This window comes from Melospiza melodia, chromosome 1 (assembly GCF_035770615.1).
Source record: "Melospiza melodia melodia isolate bMelMel2 chromosome 1, bMelMel2.pri, whole genome shotgun sequence".
Lineage (NCBI taxonomy): Eukaryota > Metazoa > Chordata > Aves > Passeriformes > Passerellidae > Melospiza > Melospiza melodia.
This window is the reverse complement of record NC_086194.1, coordinates 143,685,390-143,712,394: the sequence shown is the minus strand read 5'-3', so window position 1 is coordinate 143,712,394 and position 27,005 is coordinate 143,685,390. Positions and strand designations below refer to the sequence as shown.

The 27,005-nt window shown below is 33.0% G+C and overlaps 1 long non-coding RNA gene across 1 annotated transcript; it reads right to left on the bottom strand.

Annotated features, from left to right (window-relative positions):
- Positions 1-7,444: 7,444 nt before the first annotated feature.
- On the bottom strand, positions 7,445-15,384 carry LOC134430442 (uncharacterized). Its single transcript, XR_010030820.1, has 3 exons — positions 15,151-15,384; positions 11,537-11,728; positions 7,445-7,530 (listed from the first exon to the last, which is right to left on the bottom strand). It is a non-coding gene; the product is annotated as an uncharacterized LOC134430442 (long non-coding RNA).
- Positions 15,385-27,005: the final 11,621 nt, after the last annotated feature.

Below are 27,005 nucleotides of genomic sequence, written 5' to 3'. Positions count from 1 at the left end.
GACTGCAACATCGCTTTGACCAAGAGACCTCAAATTTCAACAATTAGGTCTCATTTCTGGATCCACAGGTGGTGATTCTATACCTTGCTACTTTTATACTTTCTTTCACTTTTTCTCCTTTTCTCTTATGCATTTTCTCAAGTTAATTTTGTGCTTTTTATTATTGATTGTCTAACTAAAACGGCTGCATTTTAAATTTGCTGAGTACTTTGTTTTACCTTAAATATTCTAAATTTTGGAAGTAAAAGTTTGATAAAGTTTGAACCACCCAAGAGTTTTGTTGTTTTTCCTTTGTGCCACTCAGAGCAAATCAAGCAACCTTCCCTTTAAAGCACCAAGCGAAGTGGGCCACAACAGCTGCAGAAACAAACAAACAAACAAACAAACAAAAAAAAACAAACTACCCACGAAACCAAAACAAAATCAACCAAGCCACTCACAAATTCCATTCATTTTTGATAGGAATTGAGTTGGCTAACAGTTGTCAACACTACAATCTACAAGAAAACTCTCGAGTCTGGTGAAAGGTCTGTAACAAAAAGGATGGACTCAGTATTGTCATGTCCTACAATAAAAGTTTCTACTTCAAAGCATTCAAGTGGTTTTTTTTTTTGCAGGCCAAAAGTTCTTTTAGCCTTAAGAAGGGCTCTCATGTAATCTTAAGGGTTACCAGACTTAAAAAGAAAATGTATATTGCCATTATGAGTTCTGACAACTGAAATATCCATCTGAAAGGGAATTCCAAATTAATGTAAATCAATTAACTTAAAATCAAAGGTAAAATCAAACAGGGCTATGGCATTCTCTCAATCCTCCTCTTGGTTCTAGAAGAAAGTCCTCGCTGTTGTAGATTGTATTGAAGACAGCAATAGATGACAAATTCAAGTCCATTCCTTATAAATATCTGAATACAATTTTGAAAAAAAAATAATGAAAAATAACAAGATTATTTCCCAGCTTTAGAAAATTATTTTGAATTTTTGCATGATATTGATGATGTTTATCCTTGAAGGGCTAATAAATAATTCTGAAAAGTATAGGCAAGGCAGTATTATTTTTACCTCAAGGTTAAATTTTCTTCATTAGAATTTGTTATTTTCAATTTCAGTTGATGTCTATGAGCAAAAAATCCTCTTCACACTCACCAGTTTCAGCAAGCTGATGTCATAAAAAAAACTTCAGTTTTTGTAGCTTCATTGATTGTCAGGGTGCCATTACAGTTGTCTATCATTCTTCCACCTACCACAAAATTTTCCATTATTGGACATGGTTTTGAGTTTCCTAGAGCTTTGCTCAGCTTCATCTATTTGGATTGAAATTTGTCTTGCTGGGTTTTTGCTCAAGGCCAAATTATCTTGAAACGTGTAAATGAAAATTTTATCTATATTTCTAAGGAAAATATTAACAAATAAATACATGAAATAATGTGCATGGAGAGAGAGTGCACTATCATCTAAGTTCTACATCCATTCTGCTGAAAAGTTCTTGTCTCCTAAAGTCAGTGCTGTGCTATGGCCCTTACTTATCCTGGGGGTTTTTGGATACCTTGTGGCTTCCCTGCTAGAGAAACTACTGCCAAATCTTAGTCTGAACTGATTGAGTCAGAAAATACAGCACACCGAGCAAGGAACCCCTTCACGGTGTTCCTTCTGAAAAATATCCATATAAAAGAGGTGAATCCGATTTTACTTTTAAGTTCAGTGCCTCTTGAATTCTCTTTGACTTGGAAGCAGGCTCTGATGCTGATTTTACTTTAAAAAAACATTAGTGTGGCAAATTCAAATATTCATCATTCCAAATATATCAGAATTAATGTTGTCAAGTGTAATAATGTCTGTCTAACATATGTAAGTATATTTACATGTTTTTAGATTTATAATTTGATAATATGCCTTCCTTTAAACACCCAATTTGCATGATATCTTTTAACAATTAGCGGATAAATACTTAAACATTTTGATTTCTTTTAATTTATCTTTTAGTGTATAAAGTACAATATTCAAGTGCTGATATGGATGAAAAAATATCTTTCACTTTATCTGAGTCTCCAAAACCTACAAATTAATACTCATGTAATTATTTTTAAAAATCATGGGCACTGCACAAAATAATTAAGTCCAAAACAAGACCCTGGAACGAAATTCTAGTCCATTCAATGGCAAATTATGAATCTGCAGCCTACAGCTAATGTCTCTATACAGCAGCTTACGTGACTTAAAGTGAGAAACACAGCTCACATTGTGACACAACAAAAAAGACAACATAAATAAAGCCCCTGATTTTAAACCCAATGGTGTCTGAGTGCTTCATAAATATCAGCATCCATTATATGAGAATACATCTCTATTATCATTTTATGCATAGGCAGCTGAAGTAAAAGGATTTGGGAAAATGGGCTAAAAGAAGATAAGGAGCCTCACATTAAGCAAAAATAAATTGTGAAATGCTTTCTATCAGAGCTCTCATTTGGGATATACGACAACAGAGAATAATTTCTCTTTTATTTTGAACTAACCATTTGAACTAACATTATTCCATGTTGATCTAAAAGGAATTGGTCTCCAGACTTTCTTGTAGAGCTTTCCCCTTCTCATAGGCAAGTTTAGCAGTTATTGAATCACTCAGAGACAGAAAAGCTTGCATGTGCTCAGGAGCTATTGTCCTAAATGCAATGAGAATGACCTTGGCACAAACTCCCAGTCAGAGACAGCACACAAGTGAACATTGTTTTCTCATGTCTCTTCTTAATTCTTACCTGCAAGGACTTTTAACTGTTCAAAGCAAATTAACATTGGCTACAGTAATTCTTAGCAAAGTTCAGTTTGCTACAGATCAGACAGCAGCATCTCACACTGGATATTCAGAAAATTTAGAGTTAGTATCTTCATTGTGTCTGAAGGACAGGAAAGTGTCTAGGTCTCCAGTTGTCTTCATCACTCAATGACATTTCTTTTCCTAGAGTTTTCTTCTTGATCAGCTATAAAACTTCCTATTTAAAACAAACAAACAAACAAACAAACAACCCAAATAAAAATAGGAGGAAAGATTCAACTTATTTCAATGTATGTCCTTGATCACTGCTTTTCCTGTGGTGTTAAGCAAATGTCATGGTAAATCAGAGAATTTTGGTATACATATCAGGCATTTTTAGAAAATAAAAATTTGAAAATAAAAAGCTGCTCATCTGAAGTTGCAATGTTCAGGGGTTTTTTAAAATCTATTAATTATGAATAAGGCAAAAAAATTAACTTTGAAAGAAAACTGTGTTTACCTACAAAATTGTAGGGTTATGAAAATTTCTGGCTCAGCTAAAAAGAAAGGCAAAATAAAATGTTTAAACCACATGCACAGAACCACAGGTTTAAAACTTTGCAGTATTTTTAAGTCATAAGTCATAACCTATTTTTCTTTTCTTAGTATGCAGCATCTTTTAAATATATGCTTCATTTCTTAGTCATCTGGCCCTGTCCCATGTTGGAATTGCTCCCTGCTGTTAATTAGAGGTGACCATGATTTGATTAATCTCAAACATGTGTTATATATGCACACTATGGAAAACTGTATTCTATATTTTCTACTTTAAACATTTTTGAGTGTAATGGAAACAAGCCAAACATTTTTTAAGGACCTAATCTTATCTTAATGAACAATATGGATATGATCAAAATAAGACATTCTAATCCATTTAAAGTGTTAAAAGTTCACAGAAATATGCACTAATCATGTACAGTATTTATCAATGTAATACAAACAAGGTTTCAAATGCATACCACCTGATCATCATTGCTATCTTTAAATCTGAAGTTCTCTCCGTTTAGACAAAGGTTTGTAACAGTTTGACAATGTGCTTTACCTGACCTCACATTGTTGGTATGTTACCCCTGTAGACATTTTTGAAGACATTAACCATAGTTTTTTATACCAAAAGATACCAGTCAAGGATGGTGATAATATTTCCTTATGATTTCACACAGCTCTTGATATTGAAGGGTCTTTAATGCCAAGAGAACAAATATAAGATTTTTTTAAGACAGGATTATTTATATTTTAAATTTTGAGGATAGTAATTATACAGGTATAAAAGAAAAATTCACTATATAAGGAAGGCTAAGCATATTGTCTTGGTTTACAAGCATCTGTAAAGACCACTACTAAATACAAAGTTTTGAATATTTTATGTCACATTAATAAAAGTGCCTATGCAATTTGTGCAAATAAAAATACTGTGAGTATTAACAAAAGTTCACTAAAAGATTTCCTCCAGCTATTCAAAAGAGATTATTTTTAACAAGTTAAATATAACAATTTTAGTTTTTAAAAATGACAATTATTTAATTTGCTGGTTCTATTTTTTTCATGTAGAACTCCACTGTTATTAATATACAGCCTCCAGTGGTAAGTGAAATATAATTCCAACTAATTTTTCCTGCAGCTGTATACAAATCAATAACTGTAAGAATCCCAGAGGAAAAGCGTGTGGTATGGCCCTCCAAGTTCCTAATGAATGCAAATAAGCTGACCTTTCTTTGACAGCTATGAATATGGTTTTTCACAATTTTACCATTGAAATTGCTGTAATCAGCAATTCATACAGCAAAATTGAGCCAATAGTGCTTGTAAATAATTATGCATTACAAGAAGGTGCATGGTACAGTTACCATAGCGAACAAACTTCATGATTTTGGGAATCAGTTACTCTAAAGTATTTTGTCAAAAAAGACCTTCTAAGAGAAAACAAATGCTCACTTTACTTTTTTTTTTTTTTTAATATATTTTCTATATCCTTGAAACACTCTAGTTTTAGTGTTCCTTTTTTTATTGATTAAAATACAAATACTTGGATTATTAATTTCCAAAAATTAATTTCCAAAAATATCCCATTTTTACAGGTGGGATAATGAGCCTGCAAGTAAAGGAAGATCACAGTCAAAAATAAAGAAAAAAGAAGGATTCTTCATTTTAAGGGGATAATATATCTATGAAAATGCAGTGTTTCTCATACAATTATGTAATAAAACAGTGAATGAAAACAACATATTTGAAACAATGAGCTACTGTAATACTTCCACCTCTGGTATTTCTTTCTCACAAATACTCTTTGAATTGTGCTGAAAAAATAATGTATAAATGAAAGATATTTTAACACCTATTTTAAAATGAAAATCCCATATAAGTTTAGGAAAAACTGAAATTTGAAGCAGTTGCATTGTATTTTCCACAGAATAATTAAAACGTCTGCAAAAATAGTATTTCAAATAGATCTGAAGGAATAGCACTTACATTAAACATGTTAATTAAAGGTGCATGTTGATCTTTGAAAAAAATAAAAATATCAAAAAAAGATAGCAAATACAATATTCTGGTTCATTATTCCTATTTAGCAAAAACTTGAAATACATATGGCTGGAAAGTAGCAGCCTCAACTGAATACCATACTAATTAAGAATATTAAAATTCCCCTAGTTTTGAAGACAGAGGTTACTGAATTCTTAGAACTAATTTCATTAAAATCATTAGTCGTATTTTTGTTTTTTTCAATAAGTAAATTTCTGTTTTAATAAGCTTTGAATGCTCAAAGATCATAACAGGATATCAAATCATACTATGCTCATATAAAATGTGTGATATTTTAAAAGATCGGTCCTTCCTTGATGACATTTCCTCAGGATTTCTACTCTCATACTCGTAATTCTTTCATGTTCAGAATGAATCCCTGCTACCTCTCACTCAATATTGATCTTCAAGGCATTTCTTCCAATCCTCTCCCCAGTGTGGTCACTGAACAGTATAAAAGTTCAATAGGAAGATCAGCTGCTCATCTACTTTTTGCTAAAGCAATTTGTATTATGGATTTATTTTAGCAGTCTACAGTGGCAGTTGCTGTTTTTACTATTTAAATGCTTTGATTATCTGACCTTGCTTACTTTATCTTTTTAAGTGCTGTGCATGGGCTTTAAAGTTGATCAATAAGTGGGGATTCCTCCACCACATTATGTTGAAATCAATCCTGATTCAGACTATTTGTATTTCACTCTTATGAGTCCATCTGTCTTTCTTAATTTTATATTCTCTTTTCTTAAATAATTTTGTCTGCCACTGCAAATACTTACTGTCAGGTAGATTTCCATTGCAATCAATTCAGCTTTTCTCAGTCATAACTATAGTGTCTGGGAGGACTCAAATGTGCAGGATCATATCCTATTCTTGAACAGATAATAGGTTTTTGGGGGGTTTTTGGTTGTTTTTTTTTGTTTGTTTGTTTTTGTTTTTTTTTTAATATTTGTACCATAGATAATTTCAAAGTCAATAAACAAAAATTTTTATTTACTTAATGTCTTACTTTTTCCATTAATAGTTAGAAATTAAAAATCAAAATAAATGGCACAAGCTTATTAAAATACTTCAGATTTGCAATTTCTCTTAGAGAAAAAGATAAAGTAATTGAGTCAAGCAGCCTTCAGCTATGTCACAATAAACCTTAGAATTGCCTGATTAAAACTGGGAACTATAATTAGTCCTGAATTTGTGCAGTGTAAAAAAATGCTTTAAGAAACATTTTGTTATATTTTGCATCTAATTTATTTAATAAACATTTAAAACATTTCAAGTTTTTTACTTCTTAAAAGTTTTTAAATTCGCCTTGCCTAATTCGTAATGAAAAGGTTACCACAACTGTAAGAAGCCTTAGCATGGATATATCAAAATAGAAAGGAAAAAAGAAACTATATAGAAAATCTAGAAATTCAGTTAACATGATATGCACAGAGTCCTAAGCATTTAGGGGATTATCTACCTAGAACACATAAAACTTACTGAAATACTACTCTAATCTTATTTAATATCTCCACAAATGTTCAGAAGAGGGAATACCATTTCCCTGTTCTTTAACTAAATCATACACACAAACACTAATTTGGATTTCTATTAAATTAACCTAAATTAAAATACAGTCAGATATTTTGAAGATTTCCTGTAATCCTTACATCATAATTCAATACTTTTATAATACAACATCACAACTACAAAACAAAATCATATGTGATCCTTGGAAAAGTTTTCATCTTCAATCTTGCAAACTTCTGAACAGCTTTTCACATGTTTATAGGGTAATTGGTTTCACAAAACTGTGAAACTGTGACTTGCATTCACATATGTTTGAAATATTGGAGCCTAGAATGTGATTAAAATCTGATACTGCTATTAATCAGTTTGCTAAATAATACATTAATTTTCCATGCATAGGAAGAAACTTACACACTTCAAATTTTCTAGTTCTTCACTGGATTGAGACTAATTCTACTTTTTCTAGGACCAGAGGACACTGAGGTCTTGAGAAAATTGCTACTTATCCTCTTTCTTTGATGTTGTTATTCTTACCTTTAAGTCCTCCACACTTTTCCTGATTCTTTGAAACAAAATAGGAATTATTCAGTCATAAGTTTGGCAATAATAAACAAAATGAACCTTTTGTGACGGATGGAAGATCTTCTGCCTCAGTTGCAGCTCCATATGGTGCACATCATCATGTCTCTGATGAGAGGGGAAGGACAAAAGGAAACATGACCACGAATATCTTAAGCATTGTTATAATTAAAAGATGTTAATAGCGACAAAGAATAGCGAAAGTAGTGAGATGACAGGCATTTAAATCATATAAAGACCAGTGATGTTGGGGTGGTGAATATTTAGCCTACAAGGCATTATTAAACTTATGTCAAAAACATGGTTCACATGAAAGTGCATAAAATAACTAAAAATAAACAGCCACTAAATGAATAAAAGGGATGAGGACTTTCACTGATAATTTTCTAAGTGCATGAAATAGAAATGGCTTAGGAATCTAATGTACAAAGTAACCCGTACTAAAGAAACCAGCAAATATGCAACAGTTCTTTTCACAATGGCACAATGCCATTTTTGTTCTTTTCTGGTAATTAATAGCACCAGAATTGGGAAAAAAAAGTTTTTTGAGATTTGCTTGTATAAAACTTCAGTACATATACACATTTTTTAAAAAATTATTAGCAACTGTACTGAAATCCGGTCCTCTCAGTAATCTTATAAGCAATTTTGGTTAATGCAGTATGTCACTCCTGAAAATGAATCAGATTTTTCTGATAATTCCTTTCAGATTTTCAAGTGAACATTTTGTCTTCCTCTTTTAAAATTTCACTAACTAATAAAAGCATAGATTTTATTATGGGGCTGCTCTGGTTTTCCTTTTAAGCAGTTCTGGAATTTGTAGATGTAAAGAGGAGGGTTGCTTTTGCCAGAAACTTATCCATTTAAAACATAAGAATGAAAATGAAAGGAGAAATAGAATTATGAGAAGATATTACAAATAGCATCTATTGTGGGGTTAAGAGAGGATGTGCAACTTGTTCAATACTTACTAACATCACTTGTGAAGATTTTTCATTTTATTGTGACAGCAGAGGGGAAATTTAAAAGAATTCACTACACCAAATATTACGCATTACTGCGGAGCACAGCTAAAAAAAGACAAGTCTGTACTGTTTCTCTCAGGTGGGTAAATGTTAAGAGAGAAGAATCCAAGTTTCATGATGCAGCAGCACAAAGCTGGGAAGTGAAAATTATGTTGCAGCAGAGTCCTGAAAATATGACTGTAAAAGTTAATCAATAAAATGTCTATTCCTGTCTATTCACTAGAGGCCCCAGCTGCATAGCTTCACACAATCGATACTACAAATTATTACGATTTCCAGGTTCCCACTGGACATTCCGAACAAATCTTTCAGGTGTAACAGGCTTATACTGGGGGGAGGCAAGCAGGGTGGAGGGCTGGGGAGTGGGACTGGGGTTGTGGTTTCCTCAGGTCTATTTCATCCAGGATAAGTATGCAGCAAACAAAGCCTGTGACTTCTAAAAACTTTTAGTTGCTTCCCTATGAAATAAGTGTATTGGGGGCACCCTGTGAAATTAGCAGAAAATGGGTTTGCCTGTTTTAAAAATAAATATTTTTGTTCTGGTTAATTAATGAATATAAGGGTTGCTTATTGTTTTTAAATCCTAGTCAATCATTTCCTTTTTTCACCACTTCCATGAAAAAATAACTTAGAACAAGGACTGCACAACAAGGAAATAAAAGCATACAGAAATGAACCTTTCCTCTCAAAGGCCTCACAACAGCTATAGCAGAATCTCAGGACTCAGGGTAGTTTTAAGTGACCAATTTATGCTGTGCTGTATTTTTCTTTGTATGGTCCTGTGCTCTCACCCTGATACCAGCTGCATTTGTCAAATTCACTAAGGAGGAAGGTAAGAAAAGTCCAGGACTGTATGACTTTGAATAAGTCAGCACCAAAGGGATGCTACTTTATGACACATGCAGTACCCTTCCTAGTGACTAAATATAACCCTCATGACATTCCCTGTCCCAAATACCCAGGGGACAGAGATCCATTTTTCTTTCTGTTTCCCAAAGAACAGAACAGAGCAGATACTGGCTGGCACAGCATTACTGTTTTCAGGTACATAGCATGTTGTTTTAAAAGGAAATGTCAATATTTAAATTACTTTGTTGTTAATTTCTTAGATTTATCAGGTCCACTTTACTAAACCTATTGTTTTGAATTTGCAGTTTTAATTTTTCAGATTCAGCAAATAATTTGGTTACTGTAATCCTGAAGCAATGCATCAGAGTACTTTTAAAAAGCAATGGTATCAGAAATAAATTCAAAATTTTACATAAGATTAAATAAAAATAGTTTTGATAATCTATAGAGCTAAGTAAAGGTTTTCCTTAATCAAAGTTTATGATGTTTATGCACTGCATTAACAAACTTCCAAAGCCACTGAACAAGTGTGAAAAATACAAGAGCACAAAGGTCAGTTTGATAATAATTTTTGCATGTGAAGAGTTTCATTCAAGTTTTGTGTGTTCATATAAGGTATAAAAAATCTAATAAAAAGTCCTTCTGAAAAATCTTTTAATGATTATCATTTGGCCTTCTATTTCAACCTTAGTGAAGCTCATTTCAGTGAACTTTTGCAAAATTCCTGCTCTCTCAAAAGCTATATTTCATGACACAATCAATCAGCTACAGCTGGGAGTTTCAATTCCACTTCCCTCCTCCTTCCCCCCCATCCCACACCAAGTTACCACAATCAGTATTCCTAGAAGTTTGTATCCTTTTTATTTACAGAGAACTATCTACAAGATTAGGCATAACATGGCATTTTGTAAACTGAGGAATAACTTCAAATAGTTAAGAAAACCCACTATTGCAAAAGATTCAAGCTGTGTTAGGAAAGTAAATCAGTGACAGTGTTTTCCCCCAGAGAAGTACTAGTAATGACTTTAGAGATATAACTACAGGTTGAAAACCACCAAGCTATTTTATTTAAAGAAATTAAGACACATAACTGAAGACAGTGTTTCTTCCATGAAGCTTTTCCCAGTCCTCAGCATAAATATTAACTTAAAATATTTGAGCTGAAGAACGGATAAAGTTCCAGTCTAAAAGTCATTTAGGCTAAGCATATATAATATTTTGCTTTAGATATGTGATGTTTGTTGCATCTGAATTTAGCAAGTCTTCCCCAGAAAACATTTGCTGAGGTAATATTTTATGCTTACTAAACATCTGAGATAAAACATTTAGCTCTAAATGTTCAATCCACCTCCAAATGAACAGACTTTCTTTCTGCAGCCAAATTATCTAGTATAAAGTGTTCATCATGCACTATGATATTATGAAATGGCTTGAAATTCAGTCTGTATATAGGGATTGCTTAATGCAACATAACTTTAATAAGAAGAGAATGACTGCATGAAAAAAGCACCAGCTAAGAGAGTAATTTTTAGCATAGTCTGAATCTCAAGAACTCTAAAAATGAATAACTTTTTGGCTCAATGTAAAATATAGTTTATATTAAACTAAATTATAAAATCTAATTTTTGAACATTGTTACTTTTTGATAAAATCTGAAGAGCTAGCCTTCAATCTAATAGATAGTAAATTTGACTGGTTAGAACAAAAGTACTTTTTTCAGTGTAAATTCTTTTAAAGTATACTGTTTGTATTTTTTCCTTTATGTTAAAAACTTTATATATGCCTTGCTATTGTGACTAAAAGTTCAAACATCAAATTTTCTTTAATTTGGTAGCCTCTTGCTTAGAGGCAGCTTCTCTAACAAAAAAAAAAGGAAAGACAATAAGACCCATATGTAACCTTTGGTCTCTAAAAAGAGGAAGATGAGAATACCATTAACAGAGAGGTAATAAACAATTACACACACTATTCTACTTCAACGCTACAGAATATTAATTTTAAAAATAAACCAGACTCCTACTAATAGTACTTTTCAACGTTCAATTTTTTAAGTGCAGGTCATATTTTAAAATACACATTAATCAATCATTTAGATTTCATAGTTTATTCAATAGAGTTACAGAACATATTTACACTGCATCGTACCTGAGAGAAACAATTAATACAGTGCATATTAAAAGAATTTACTGCTGACTTTAATGTCTTTTGTTTCTCAAATACCAAAAAAATAAGTAACTCACTTGTAATCACTAATTTCTTCTTCAGAAGTTAGAATATGTTTTCTCAAGGTTTTCAGTTCTCCGTCTGTGATTTTCTACTGTTCTGTTCTTGGCGAACTGTTTCTGCTATTTGCTCACTTAGCTGCTCTTGAGTTGCTTTCAAGCTGGATTCCATTAGAAGAAGTTTTTCATCTTGACTGGCAAGTTCTTTGCCTGTAAGTTAAAAAAAAAAAAAAAAGAAAAAAAAGAAAGCTTTGCATTTTAAGCTCAAGCAGAGCAATATTTTTGTTTTAAATGCAATGCAGTGCAACCCTCGGTAAGAGCTGGGCAAATACTGTTTTCAGGAGAAGAGCATCATTCGGTTCCCAAATCTTGAGAGGAAAATATGTTATAAATGTATTAAGAGCTGTCTTAAGTCTCTTTCATTGTATTACAGTAAACTTAAATAAAGAAACTTGGATTCAATATTCTGCAAACATTTAAACTGCTATCAGAGCTTACTGTATACATGCACATCCAGGATTTCATTCCTTCTGAAGCAAACACCTATTGCCTTTGTATTTTGCAGTATAAGTCAATCTAGAATTCAAAATCACAGTTTTGAAAATAAAGCAGCTTTTATACCATTTAACAATAGTAACATGCACAATTTAATCTTGAAGTCTTCAATTGCATTATATTTTTTCATGAATTACAGAGCCCATGCATAGTAAAAACCCGTTCTTTTCCAAGGTCATCCAATAGATGGCAATCTTTCCTTAGACCAAAAGAATCACAGCCGTTCACTGCCAGCTCTCAGAAAAATAAGTGATTTAAGACAAAGACATTTTTCCTTTGTTCTTTGTTGACCATTTTCCTAAAAGATATATGTACATAGGCTTTAATTTAAATATTTAGCCCTTAGTATGTGCACACATGAATCTGTGTTAGTGTGCAGGTGTATGTGTTCCTGCACAGACAAATCCACACACATGTATTTGTTTTTATACTCTTTCATAAATATATGGCTTTAGACATATAGACACATGTAGTGCACAGTTCTAGGATATTGTGGAATAAAACTAAGCCTTAAAGCAAGTGCTTCACAACAAGCATTTTATAGCACACAGTTCCTTTATTCTGCAGTATTCAAATTATTTTGAAATTTGACACCAGAAAAATATAAGAAATTATTAATCTGTTAGTGATAGCAGTTCAATAAGTACAATAAAAGAGGCATTTATGTGATCATAGATTAAAATCCCTGTTTTTAATGTCCCATAATATAATATTAAAGAGTGAAAATACACTCGACTTTAATGAAGTCAGAAAACAGTATTTTCCAGGTTTAGATTGAAAGAATCGCTTAAAGAAAAGCATTTGTGCTCTGTTAACATGATTCTGCATTTATTGTCTTTAATGTCTGACAACATTCACCATATGCACAGGATCTAAATTCAGCTATCATATCTTCCTTTATGAATTCAGAATATTCAGAAGATCAATTTCCTTATAGAAGAAATTGCTTTGTTCTTTTCTAATTGACAGTAACATAACCTGGCTTCTCACAAAACACAGCAACAGTCACCATTTCCATGAGTAAAAGTACTGTATATGAACTGTTTACATTTAAATTTTTGCCTCAGAAAGGTACACAGCTAACATTAACAACTAAACGTTTAACAAGCAGTAGATATCACCCAGAGTTCATCCTTACTGAATATCAAGCAAATATGAATCTTTGTGAACTAATGAGTTAAACTGTTATTAGTGTCAACACTTGTTTAAAAAAACGTACAGCTTAAAAAACAACGTATAACCAACTTTACTTTCATATCTAAAAATGAGCAGAGCTAGTAAAGTCAAACATAAGCTGTCATCATTCAATAAGAATTATAATATGTAGAAAAAATATATTTTATGTGCATTTTGGACTCATTTTTGTAATATATATTTTTAATAACTTTAGTGTGGTAGATTGTCTCTCTGGAAATAATATAGCTACTTATTTGAGTAACCTTATTTATCTGTGGGCTCCAAGTATTCGATTGGGTTTTGAAATCAAAAGAAGGGTAAATATTTCACATGTAATGTAAACCTCTGCCATTAAAAGTTTCCCAGTTGTTGATCTGTTTAATTGTTTTTCCAGAAGACACTCCTTTATATCAAAAATGAGGTTTATTTGAATATTAAAATTTAAGTTCTTGTCAATTTTGTGAAATAGCGCTGTAAGTATTATCCTGAATCAGATCCTTAACAATGCTTTAGAAGTTCTTAGAAGTAGTTTAGAGCTGTGATCTGTTGTGTGGAGACAGAATAATCTTCCCAAATTTATATTATTTATATCTTCTTTGATTTGTAAACCGATCCACCAACATATTTTTTGTAATTGCATAGCTATTTAAACATACACGAGGTGATTTAATCACTACTTTTAATAATCAGGTTTAACTCACAATGTGTCCTGGTAAAAAAGGGTTAAATTATTTTAAGTTTACCTATGCCTTGGACTTGAGCCTTGGTTGATCCCAAGCCAGAGGCGCTAGCAGCTGCATGCTTTATTTACAATCCCTTTGTCAGACTTACAACTGCCCCAGGCTATAACATAGTGTACCTAATGTTCAAACTGGCAGGTAATCTTATGTCAAACATACTTCTTTGATTTAAAGTGATCAATAGATTCTTGTAAAGAGGTAATTTCTCTGATGTTTCCACCTTGCCTTTCTTACAGGTGATTCACACAAAAGCCTGCTTATATGATGTACGAACAATAACCAGAAAGCTATAATCATGTTTTTTCAGATGTTTCCGGTGCACAACGATTTTGGATCAATACCCTGTGTAATACAATTATCTGCAATGATCTGGTTGTATTGAAAAAGAATTTGCAGCAGACCTCTAGGGGGTTTTATCCAGAAACACGTATCTGGCAATGTTGTGAATAGTGGAAGAGAAAATTAAGGGGTTGACACAGGCTGTCTATTATGTTCCAAATGACTTCATTAATATTTTATTTGGTAAAAGTAGTATATTTCAAGCTCTACTATACTGTGACTTCAAAATATTAATAATGCAATTTCCTTGTTGCATTTGCTTATTTTGAAAACTAGTTCTAGCACACGTTACTGTGAAAACCAAAAGTATCAACCAAAAATTTTTAAAGCAGTTTATTGCCCATAATGAAATGATTCCTTGTTTTTCCATCTTGTTTTGCTTTTTGTAAACTGCTCGCCTAAAAAAAATACCACATGCATCAATGCACTATTGCTAAAGCCGTTAACTTATCTATACAGGGATTAATCATACCAGCTTTAAAAGTCAGCTAAAATATTTGGAATTATGTCAAACTTGTTAGGTTTAAATTGCATTTTGCTTTGCCAATGACTGAACAGGTGTTCTGGCACAGAAATAGATGTTTCACCAAATCAATACAAGGATTATAGGACAGAAATAGAACTACTGAAAAAAGAACCGGTTGTGTTTATTTTGTTTGGATGAAGTCACAGTCTGTATCTGTAAATTTACCCTAGAGCTGAACAGGGAACCTTTTATATTCATTTGATTGCGACAATCATATGCCCATATTGAAAATTCTATTCCATTAGACTGTACAAAATTCATATTTCTGTAATATTAATATTTTTGTACATTATTACCTGTCTTTCTGCACTGCTTATGCACACCCTGCAGTTACTGATTTAGCTGCTGAATCTCAGTTCTCAGTATGGTGGTTGCTGTCTCTGTCTGATTCTTTTCTTTCTGTGTGTCCTGGATACTGGCTTTCAGTTTCTTGACCACACTGTCAAGGTGCTCCACCTCAGCCACTTTTGCTTTGATACCTTCCCTTGCCCGCAGGAAATCGGCTTCCGACTCTCTCAGAAGGTCATCTCTTTTGCGTATTGCCTGTGAAGACAAAAGGCATTCCAAGAGGGCCTTTCATGATGTACTTTTTATACTGCATCCTGCTATTTTGAGCTATAGGATACATGAGATTATACAGCACCTCATTAGCAATTGGGTCAAGTACCCACATCTCCTCCAGGATCAAAAAGTTACAAGGACTTTAATTTAGAAAAGTCTGTTGAAGAAAAGATTCAGTATTACAATAAATACATCATTAATCAATACTTATAAGTTCAAAGGCAAGAAGAAATATTCCATCTAATTCTGAGAGAAAAATGGGAAATGCAGTTTGATCTAAATGAATACTTTTTCTTTAAAGAAAAAGGGAAAATGTTTGATGAATAAAAAAAAGGAGGGGGGTACTTAATCTCTTGGTTCCAACTGCTACAGACCTCTTTCATTTGCCACTCTGGTGAATGCTGTAGGTTGATGTAGCCATAGGGATATCCCAAAGCATAGGGATATCCCAAAGGAAAAAAACTACCATGCTAACTTTTTTCCCCCTATTTCATTGTTTAAGCATCTTGTTGGTGTAAAAATAAACATTATTGGGCTCTGTTTTGTTATTGTTTAAAAACGTTACATACACTTTGGACTTTGGATTTAGAAGAACCCTTTTCCTTAAAGCAGAGTGCACTGATTTTAATTTTTATCAGCACAGTTGTGAAGTACATATTACAAGTTTGTAGGTATAAGTTTCATATCAATCACTACTGAGCATTCATGACTGACTGTGCTTTTTTGGCTTGATGCCACACCTTGATTCTCTATCATGCTCCATCATGCTTCTTTTAATCTGAATATTTAGTACTCTTTCATGTCTTAATTACAGCAAATTGCGCACAGTTGGCACCATTTCTTGAAATTAATCCCAGAGTACTTTGTTTCTGTCAAGCACAGTCAAAGCCTTAGAGAATAATAGTAAATGTTATTGCAGATCTAAATTTAAATGACTGTCTATGTATTTAACTTAAGCCTTTAATTATTCGTGCTGTACTGTTTTTGGTTCAAATGTTAAATATTCCTTATTGAGAATGTAAAATTGTTTCAGACAGCTTGAAACCAGTGATGCTAACATGACAACAATTATTTGCATTAACATATTTTTTCAGGTGTGCAAAATATAATAGACAGGGTACAATATCCTGCTGCAGTAATATGTTTCTATTTCTTTCTCTTTATTTGGTAAACAATGAAAAGGTTCTAATTACAGGGGAAAGATTGTTCAGAAGTTAATTCCCTTTTGTTGTTCTTTTTGTTTAACAAAAGATTAGAAATTAAACAATCAGCACTAGTTCCTCATTAGTTGATTTCAAAGCTCTCTGCAGATGTCTTTTACGTTGTACATCTCTTTCATAAACCAAATAGAAAATTAAGGGCTTGTTAATTTTTATTGTTTTGAATATACTAGTAAAAAAAAAAAAAAAACACCAAACAAAATATTAACAGAAACAGAGTATTTTAAATGCTGTCACTGGCAATTGAAGTTATATATTTGGCAAAGTTCCCAAAGAAGTAGAAATAATTTCTGCTCATTGTCCATTTTGTTGAGAGAGATATCATGCTATTAATAAAGCCCAAACCTTTCCATCTTATGAACATTTTTTGTGCACGAAACATCCACAGAGAAAAGTGAAAAGAGTAAATAAAACTTCTATGTACATTTCATCCAAAGAAAAAGTATGACAAGATAGATTTCTGACACTGAAAATGTGTATGAATGGGTTTTACAGTTAAAATTGGCAAAGAGAGTTATAAAAATATCCGCAAACATAATGGAAGAAGTCATGTTACTGTACTCATTTTATTTTTATCAGTATGCATTTTGTCAGTGTTGCTATCACAAACTCTAACATATCTTGAATTTAGAGACAAAACCCAGAGATATATGTACTTACAAAATTAATGATAAAGTACTTTTTCCGAAGAATTCATAACAAATGTGTATGAGGCAAATGCAATGTGATTTCTGAAGAAAGTGCTGTTTTGCTCATTCTCATAGCAAAAGCATACCTGATCATTTTGACAATAAAGTTCCTGGCATCTCTAAGGTCTCTTTCAAGCTTTGTTATCTACTGTTCTAGCTGAGCAAGTTCCACTTTGTGTTTCTGCTGGGAAGCTATTACATCCAGATGCAGTGACTGCAAGGTCTTGTCTAGTTTTTCAATTTCAAGAACAGACTTTTTTTTTTTTTTTTTTGGTCAAGTATATTAGCAGCTTCAGCTTTTTGTTCCTGTATGATCTACTCACATTCTTCAACTCTGGAGGATTTTTCATGGTATTGATTTTTCAACATCACAAGCTCATGTTTTATATTAGAAATTATTGTGCATTATACCAGATGTCCTCAGTCAGTTATCTATCATTTAACAAACATAAATTATAGCTCCATTTCCAGATTTCAAATGTTGAACATGTCTCTACCTTTGATTTGTATTTTATTTTTAGTGAACCGAATATTTGGAAAGATTTATTAAATTTATATGTAAAAGAAATTTCGCATTTGTAATCCTAAAAAGCAGATTTATCTCTTCATTATCTGTAAAGACACAATTAGATAATAGTACTATTATTCTGACTCCAAAAAGTCTATATAACCACTTGATTAATTTTATTTAATTCTGGTTGGGTTAATTAATTTCAGTGATTATGCAATGTATTTACTTATCTTTTTTTTAAAATTCAAGTGCATAAATTTTACATGAAATATCCACTGTTGGATTGGTATCTGCCAAATCATACTGCTGTTGAAATACAACATTCTCCTTCTCAGAAATCTTTTAAAAGTGCAGGGTATATTCTGATATGTGCAATACATAAGATAAACCATGAATTAAATATGGTTAAAAATCACAATGCTGACTGCTGGTTTAAAAAAGAAAACTAAATAAATTGACATTTGAAGATAGTCCTCAAGCCTTTGAATTTTAAGGCGTGTTGTTTATAGTATTCTTTGAGTATGCCTGTTTCTTAGGGGTTTTTTATGATCCCTCTGTGATAAAGACAGATCTTCAGTCAGCTGGTCAATTGTTTTCAAATGTCTGGTGTTACTAGGTGAGTTCAGTTATCAGTATGTCAAGTGTTGCTCACTTTTACTGGTTTGGTAATTAAAAGCATGTCCAGTCATATAATAGCAAAACATATATAAGCACAGTTGTGGGTATTTCATTCTTGCTCCTAATCCAACTCCAGTTACTATGAATGTAAATAAGACTTTCAATGTCCCAGCTGTGAGTTCCTTAGATGATAATAATTATTTTTCTAAATCTTCACTGGTTAAATATTTAGAATAACAGGTTTTATTATCCTATATTTTTCTCTAATATGTGTATTTTTTCATTATTTATTAAATATAATAGGGAAAATATCAAACAAATATGAAAATGCTCTATCTTTGCTGAAACTTTTGCCATTTCAGTTTCGTAGTTAAGACTGAGTTCTTGCTAAAAAGGGCAAAACTCAACTAGCCATCAAATTAGCTATCCCAGAGGGATTTTATGCAATTTGGAGAAGAAAACAAATTTATAGACAAGAAGAAATGACTCTAAGACTGTTTTGCTGAATTCAACAATTGATTTTTTGGACAAAGGATGGACATATTTTCTATGACTTCCCTGGATTTTGTCTTTTAACCTGGGATCGCAATGCTACAGAATTTCTTAAAGTTCAGAATTACCTCAGCTGCTTTCTAGGTAACAGTTTGGCTATTTATTTAAAAACGTGTGTCACAAGCATCCCTCATCGTGTAATTTTGAGATATAGGAAGACAGACACAAAGACAGACACAAAGACTGAAAGAGAATTTTCACATTATTTGGCCATTTCTTTGAGAAGTCATTTCTTTGAGGTCTTTTGAAATCTAACTCGCTGAATTCCCTTTGTTCAAAGAACACAGAGAGCTATGTGACAGAGGGTTTAAAAAAAATAAATTTTAAGGCTAATTCCCATTTATTGTTTATTCTTCAGAAGTGAAAACGTGTTAGGATCTAAGACAGCATGTGGTATTCATTTAGCCCTTAAGGTAGTTTGAACTTGGTTTCTGTAGCCTTAAAAAAAAAAGCAAAACCTTTTCATGAGTATTCAAAAGATGCCCAGTTATTCCAAAAAATATGAAATATGATTCTTCATACTCAAGATCATAAACTAATATTTTTAAGGTAAGAATGGCAATTCTATCTGTTCTATACGAAGCAATAAATTTCCTCAAGTATTTATTTTCTCCTATAGCATTTCTTTTAGGTAATGTTTATTATTTAGAAACATATGTAATTTAGAACTAAACAGTTCAGGTGCATAAAGAATCTACTCTAGCGTCTGGCAGGCTTGTTCAACATCAGTAACACACACTGATAAAAGCAAATGCCCAATTTCTGATATGAATTTTTCTAGCTTTCTCTCTTCAACATCCTTGAAACTCATTGCTTTCTGCTTCATTAAGAGGGCCTCTAGCACTAATTTTCTACTTCTATAGTTGCTAGACATTGTGCAAAAATAAACTCTTCTGATATTTCTACAAAGATTAATGTCACCAGATTTTTCTTGTGTCTCTCAATAAGTTAGTTCTCAAGCTTCAGATATTTCCAATAACTCTTCTGAAACCATGAACATTTGCTGTACTATTCTTCAAAGTATCAGACAATCAATAAATAAACAATATTGAAGTAACAGGATCCTCTGTCTTCATACAAAAACTAGTAACCACTCTGTAATGGTATTAAAATTCGCCATAGTTATAGATGAAAAATCATGCCAGGACTGTATCCCAACAATTAAATACTAAATTACATAAATCCAGCATACTTTCTACGATAATTTTGTAAAATTCACATCTCAAGGATGATATTTTTGAGATCTCAACAAAAACTCAGTCAAGAAAAAAATCTAAAAATTGTCATTTAGCACTTTGGCATTTTTATTTCATCTACACATTATACGAGCAATAATCTTGTCTTCTTCCAGACCACTGACAATGTACAAAAAGAGGTCCTTCTGAAAATTCACTAATGCTCCATTAGATTACATTTGCAAGTTTATCATCTTCGATTTTTCAGGTCACTGTTACTGTATTTGATGCATCCTACTGTGATTGTGCATAGTCAAAATAAAGTCTGTATTGAAGGGCTGAAAAGAAAATTTTTGGTCTCTTTCATTTGTAGTTTTTTTAATGCATGGTGATAAATCCTCACCTCCTCACCAATCTGCCAAGAGATTTCTATGAAACAGATATCCTGCTTCATAGTTCCCTCACACAGATGCTTCCTTCCTACTTACCAGAAGTAACAAAAACATTGTCCCAGTGGATGGACAACGAGTTGTAACACAATTAGTGCTGATGATCCATGAATGTATTTCTGATAGCTGTTCAGGGACGATCTGACAAGGTGTCAGATGCTTGACAAGATGTCAAACACCCTTCCTGAACCAAATGCCCTTATCTGGATGGTATTTCAGTAAACTTGATTTTGACAGAAAACACAAAATAAAGTTTGGATTGTATATGGAAGATGATCCAGTTGAAGAGTTCTCCTGCATTTTTTTATTTTTTCTACTTTTGATAGCTCCAAGTAATCTCCTTGACCTGGCTTATCCTGTGGTTGAAGAAACAGCAATGTCTGAAAAACACATAGAAGAAACTCTAGGAAAAAAATCTGCAGGAGACATGAAGGAGCCTTGCCTAGGACATAATCACCGCCTGGCTACTCAGAAAACCACAGACTTATTCAGCTGCTTTTCAGACATAAACCAAATATATTTTAACGCTTGCAGCTATCTGCATAATGATGGATCTCATCCTCCTCCTCAATTAACAAAAGAACATCAGAATTCAGGTTTTTTCCCCTTAAGTTAATAATATTTTCAGAATTCTGTTTTTTTCTTTCTGTATATCTAACCTTATTTATCAGTTCTTTGTAGTCTCCTTTCTCTCATCAATAATTTCAATGCTTTTCATATCTAACCAAGGTGCCTTCCAAAATAATAAATATGTCATTTTTTATTTTAAAGCTGTGGATTTGGTACACACAGTAAAGTTTGACTAAAAAATCCCCACTTATTCTTTACTGTACTGGTCAGCCTCTAGCCCTGGTGAATCCAGTGACTAGATTGAAAGCAGCAGGACAGGAAGTAATTTTGGTTTCTAAAATGACTACAACAAATACATAATAAATAATTATGTGTTAAATGTGGTTTATGCTCTACACACAAACAAAACAAATGGTAAAGAGGACTTGCAGTATTTCAGTTTTAGATGTCTTAGGGAAATAAAAGGAAAGAAAACATAAAACAAAAAGGTAAACGCTTTTTTCAGATAGCTTCTGCAGGCAAAGTGAAGACAACTATTATCTTGCTTGCTATTGTCTATTGCGTCTGCAGCTATCCTTGCTATTGAAGACGTAAATGTGATAAAGCCTTAGTTTTCCACCCAATCTACTAAACATTTAAAAAAAAGAAAAAATAGTATAGTATAAAACTAAAAAACTCAGACTCATTTTTATCTGATGTGTACTGAACTAGAACAATACTATTTATTCAAATTATCTTCCAATAGTTTATAAATTAATAAGATAGAACTATTAGGTATGAATTCTATATATATGAGACTTCAATTAGTTGGGGTTTTTTTCCATTCTAATGGTTAATCTGAGGTTGTACCATGTAAACGGTTTATCTGAAGCTGAGTAACATCCTAGTACTTGTAAGAGTCTAATTTTTGGAATTATTACAACAAAATAACAGTAGCATTGGAAAATTGTGCTCCAGGTAATAATATTAGTTCTAATGCAAAATTCTTCTAAGAAATTCTGAATGTTTTTTTCAGAGTATTTAATAAGAAGCTTCCATCAAACAAGGTGTATCATAAATTTGGCAAAGGGATTTCTGTTATGTAAATGCTTTGAAAAACTTTTACAAAGGTCTTGTTAAACACATTCATTAACAAGTTTAACATAATAATGGGGCAGAATGTACTCTCTGCAATTTTGCTGATAACAAAATAGCAAGAAGTGTCTGATACACTAGAGGGGCATGCTGCAAATCAGAGGCATCTTGACAGTCTGGAGAAATAGGCTAACAAGGTTGCCATGAAGTTCAACCAGGGGAAGTACAAAGTCTGGCACCAAAGGAGAAAAAAACTCATTTACCAATTTATACTAGAGGGTGAACATCTGGAAACCAGTTTTGCAGAAAACACCCTGGAGTTCCTGGTGAACACCAGTCGAACATGAGCCAACAGCGTGTCCTTGCTGCAAGAAAGGGGAATGATGTCTTTATCTGCATTAGGCAAAGGATTGCCAGCAGGTGTAGAGGGGTCCTTCCCTTTTAATCAGTGCTGGTGAGGCCACACCTGGAATTCTCTGTCCAGTCCTGGGCTCCCACTGAAAAAGAGCCACAGAAATACCAGAGCAAGATAACAAAGGGCCACAAATGTGATTTAGGAACTGCAACATCTCTCCCATGAGCAGGGACTGTTCAGCCCAAAGAAGGGATGGCTCAGGAGGGGCTTATCAAGAGCTGTGAATACCTGGGAGTTTAAAGAGACTCTTCTCAGCAGCGTCCAGTGACAGGACCAGAGACAAGGGGCACAGAGTGAAACACAAGAGGTTCCCTCTGAGCACCAGGATATTTTTTTCACTCTAAGCACTGGCACAGGTTGCCGAGGGGTGTTGTAGAGTCTCCATCCTGGAAGATATTCAAAGACATGGGCAACTGGTCTCAGACAATCTTACTTGAGCAAAGGGGTTGGACCAGATGAACTTTGGAGGTCTCTTAAAACATCAACCATTCTGTTCTTCCCATAGGTGAGTTATGTAATGCTCATACGTGTTTGATAAAGTTTTCCATTCTTCATAGTCTCCGCAGAAGATTGCCCCGAATAGCACTGAATTCTAATTTCTTAACCTATAGAACCATTAAATACTAGACTTGAAAGTAATAAACAGTTTTTGACACACTTTGTTAGTGCAGAGATAAAACTTTTCTATTCCAGGTCTCAGGAGCGGGAAAACTTCCTCAGATTGTGTCCTTGCTTCCCACAGAAAACAAGTATGGCACAAGGAAGGCAGTTATCTTCAAACCAAGAAAAAGTCTAACTTATCAGGAAATGAGAATTTAATGTCATGACTCAGGTTGAATTCAATTTAGAAGAGCTCATTATTTAATCACATTAACTAAGAGAATCTAGCTGATGAAGACAGTACTAATACAGAGTTAAATCTATGTAGCTTACAAACATCTTTCACTTGTATGCCTTTGCAGTGGCTTCCTGTCCACTTTGCACAGAAAATTCACCCCTGACTGTGTTGTGGGCAAATCACATTAAAGACACATATTATTAAAGCGTCTTTATGACCAAACTATATAGCATTTTTTATTAATATGTTTTTCTAAAACAAAATATCTTTGGGATGACTAAACAGTCTCTGCCCTTTTAGAAATTTAAGGGAAAGATTCCTGTATATCTCAGTGTTTAGTGTTTCAGTGTAAATTATTTGGGAGTAAAATAAATTTCAAATTCTACCAATTAAATATCAAAATATGTGTACAAAATTCTATCCAAAAATATGCATCCAGCCCCAAAAGAAATAATGATTTAATCTAACCTTCTCTTGTTGCTAGCATTTGTTCTTTCTGAGGGCTATATATTACTATATTTATGTAACCACAGATGTTTTCTTGCCTAATTAAACATTTCACTAAAATATTCTTTGATTTCTCACCTTTTTATGGGTTTTACAATTGTCTTGTCCTTGAATTACACTTATGATAAAATGGCACTTTTGTTAGAAGGTAGTAGAACTGCAGGCAGACTCTTTGGTCCAATAGTCATCCATCCTTAAACTTCTTTTTTTTTAAGAATAGCAAATAACTTTTTAAAATATATAATTATAATTATATCCAAGTTCCATCACATTGCTCAATGTACAGAAAAACATCCACATTGATAGCATTTTTATCAGCAAAACTACAAGAGAGCACGCACAAAACAATTAAGTCAGTTCTGTTTTCATAAGCTAGTTTGGAGAGGCAGGGAGAGATCTTATTGACAATTAAACAGTTTACTACTGTTTACTACCATGAGGAGATAGGTGCTCTGTTAGAACAATAGTTCATTTAGGACCTATTTCTCAGCAAAAATTCGATCCTTACTCTACGATAGCTGTGTTGTTCTAATCACTGTGCCAAATGACACTCCCATGTCAGTTAATTACAAAAACCCACCATGCTTCTGGCTCAGCCCCCCAGCAAATCAAAGCCCTCAAGGCAAGATCAATGGACTTGCAATATAAGCTGTGTCGACAACATCTATAAGGATTTCAGTTTAAGAATAAGAAGACATTCATCCTTTTCCAAGGGTGTCAGTGTAAGTTCCACTCACTCTGATTGTCCAGAACTATTGTATACAAACTGCAGAACTGAGAAATGTCATCAGTGATAGTAAGCTGCAGAAGTTAGCACTGTTTTCCAAGTGTCAGCTCTGCCTAGTGAAAATTCACAGCAGCAGACAATTTCGAGAATGTTGCTACAACCAGCATTCCTGTGCACTGGCAGAGAGAGTACTCAGGGGGTGCTCACCCCAGCAGGTAGCAGGCATGTCCAGAAGTGGTACCTCAGCAAAAGGCTGGAGAAGAGATACCCATGAAATTATGCTCTCCTGTGTACTTAGGATTTGCTACATACAGTTTATTTCAAGCTTTCTCACACACATTTTTTTTTGCTGTGTATTAAGGGTTCTTTTTAAAGAATGGGTATTTTTTAAAGAATGAAAATGTATAAGAGTCTTAAGAAATAAAAAAATCTATGTCAACTGTTTGTGCTCTAAATGCTCTTGCTGAAAGTTTGAATCTGTCATAGGTTCTCAGTCCTCTTTATTTGGGTAGTTATTAGACAAAGACAGCATTTTTTTGAATAAAACCTGCAAGAGATGCACATCAGTAGCCATACCATCCATGCTTCAGTATATTTTCCAACTTTATTGGCAGAACATCTAGTTTGAACAGTTGAATCAACACCAGTAAGCAAACCCTATCACACTCTAAGCTATTTCCCTGCTCTTAAGACATTACAGAAGGTGCCAAAACAATGTGAAAGGAACAATAATGATGCCATCAGCCATTTACAAGTAAGGACACTGTAGACATTACATTTTTACTATCTTCATTTTAATGCATAGCATGGCAGCATTGGTTTCAGATCAACTTTTGCTTCAAATGTCATTGTGCCGCATGTATATATACTTCAAACACATTGGAAATTACTTGAAACACATTGAAAATTACTTGAAACACGTTGGAAATCACATTACAATTTGGAGGGAAGTTCCACCTAAAATGGAAAAAGTTTTCTTAGCCCTGAATCTCTGAGCCCTTTCTATGATAAGCAGAATTTTTATATGAACCCATCATAATATCTTTATATGAAAAAAAAAAAAACAAACCAAAAACAAAAACAAAGAATCATAGAGCTATAGAATGTTTGAGTTGGAAGTGACCTCAAAGATCATTTAGTTCCAAACCTCCTGCCATTGGCAGGGACAACCTTCACTAGACTGTGTTGCTCAAAGTCTCATTCAAACAGGCCTTGAATACTTCTAGGGATGGGGCATCCACAGCCTCCTGGGAAACCTGTTCCAGCATCTCATCACACCCAAAGTAATGAATTTCTTCCCAATAACTCATCTTATAATTCTAATCTTCCTAAAGATGTAATCTAAACAATCCTCTTTCAGCATTTGATTTTGGGTTTTTCCTATCTTTCTCACATCAATAAATGCTCTTGTAAAGAGTACCTTTCTTTACAGGTGAATATATGTTGTACATAAAGACCAAATGAAGAATATAATACCACTTATGTATGAATCTGTTCATGCTCCAGTTGCGGGTTCACTTGCTTAACTTGATTTAGTTGATCTTCTTGTTCATTACATTTAACATGCTGCCTATGTATCTAACTAGATTTTTCCCCTTCTGGTCCAGTTTACTGACTTCAGCCTTTATAAATATTCAGATAACAAAAATGAAGACATTTAATTGCTGAGGTTCTCTGAAGCAATAGGTCCATGCTTTCAAGATTTTTTTTTTTACTGCTTAATATCTATTCACTGTGACTCAAGCATTTTCTAAGATAACACAAGTATCTGGAACCTATAAAATGTCTCTATTTAAAAATATTTAAGTTTTTCATCCATATCTTTGTGCTGGAAATTTTCTTACAAAAAGAAACGTTGATATTAAGAATGTCTCTGTGGCTTGCATTTGCTTAAAAACCAAAAGCTTATTCCTAGAACACTTTGAGATATTTTAGAAATTACAGTGAAATTAATGATGAATTGTTGTATTTTAATTGAAATATACACATTTGAATTAAAATTAATGAAAGAAAGATAATAAATAAAAATATAAACTAAATAAAATTTTATTAAATAGCAAATGAATTAACATACTTCATTGATCAAATTCACCAACAGTGGTTACATCTTTTACTTGTTGAATCCACAAACAATCTGAGTGTCAACATGTTTTACGTTGAGCTTGATGGCCAAATTCTAACTGATATAAGCTAAAGCCAGGATTTCATATGAATAATTAAAGTATAGAATGCTCAGACAGGAAAG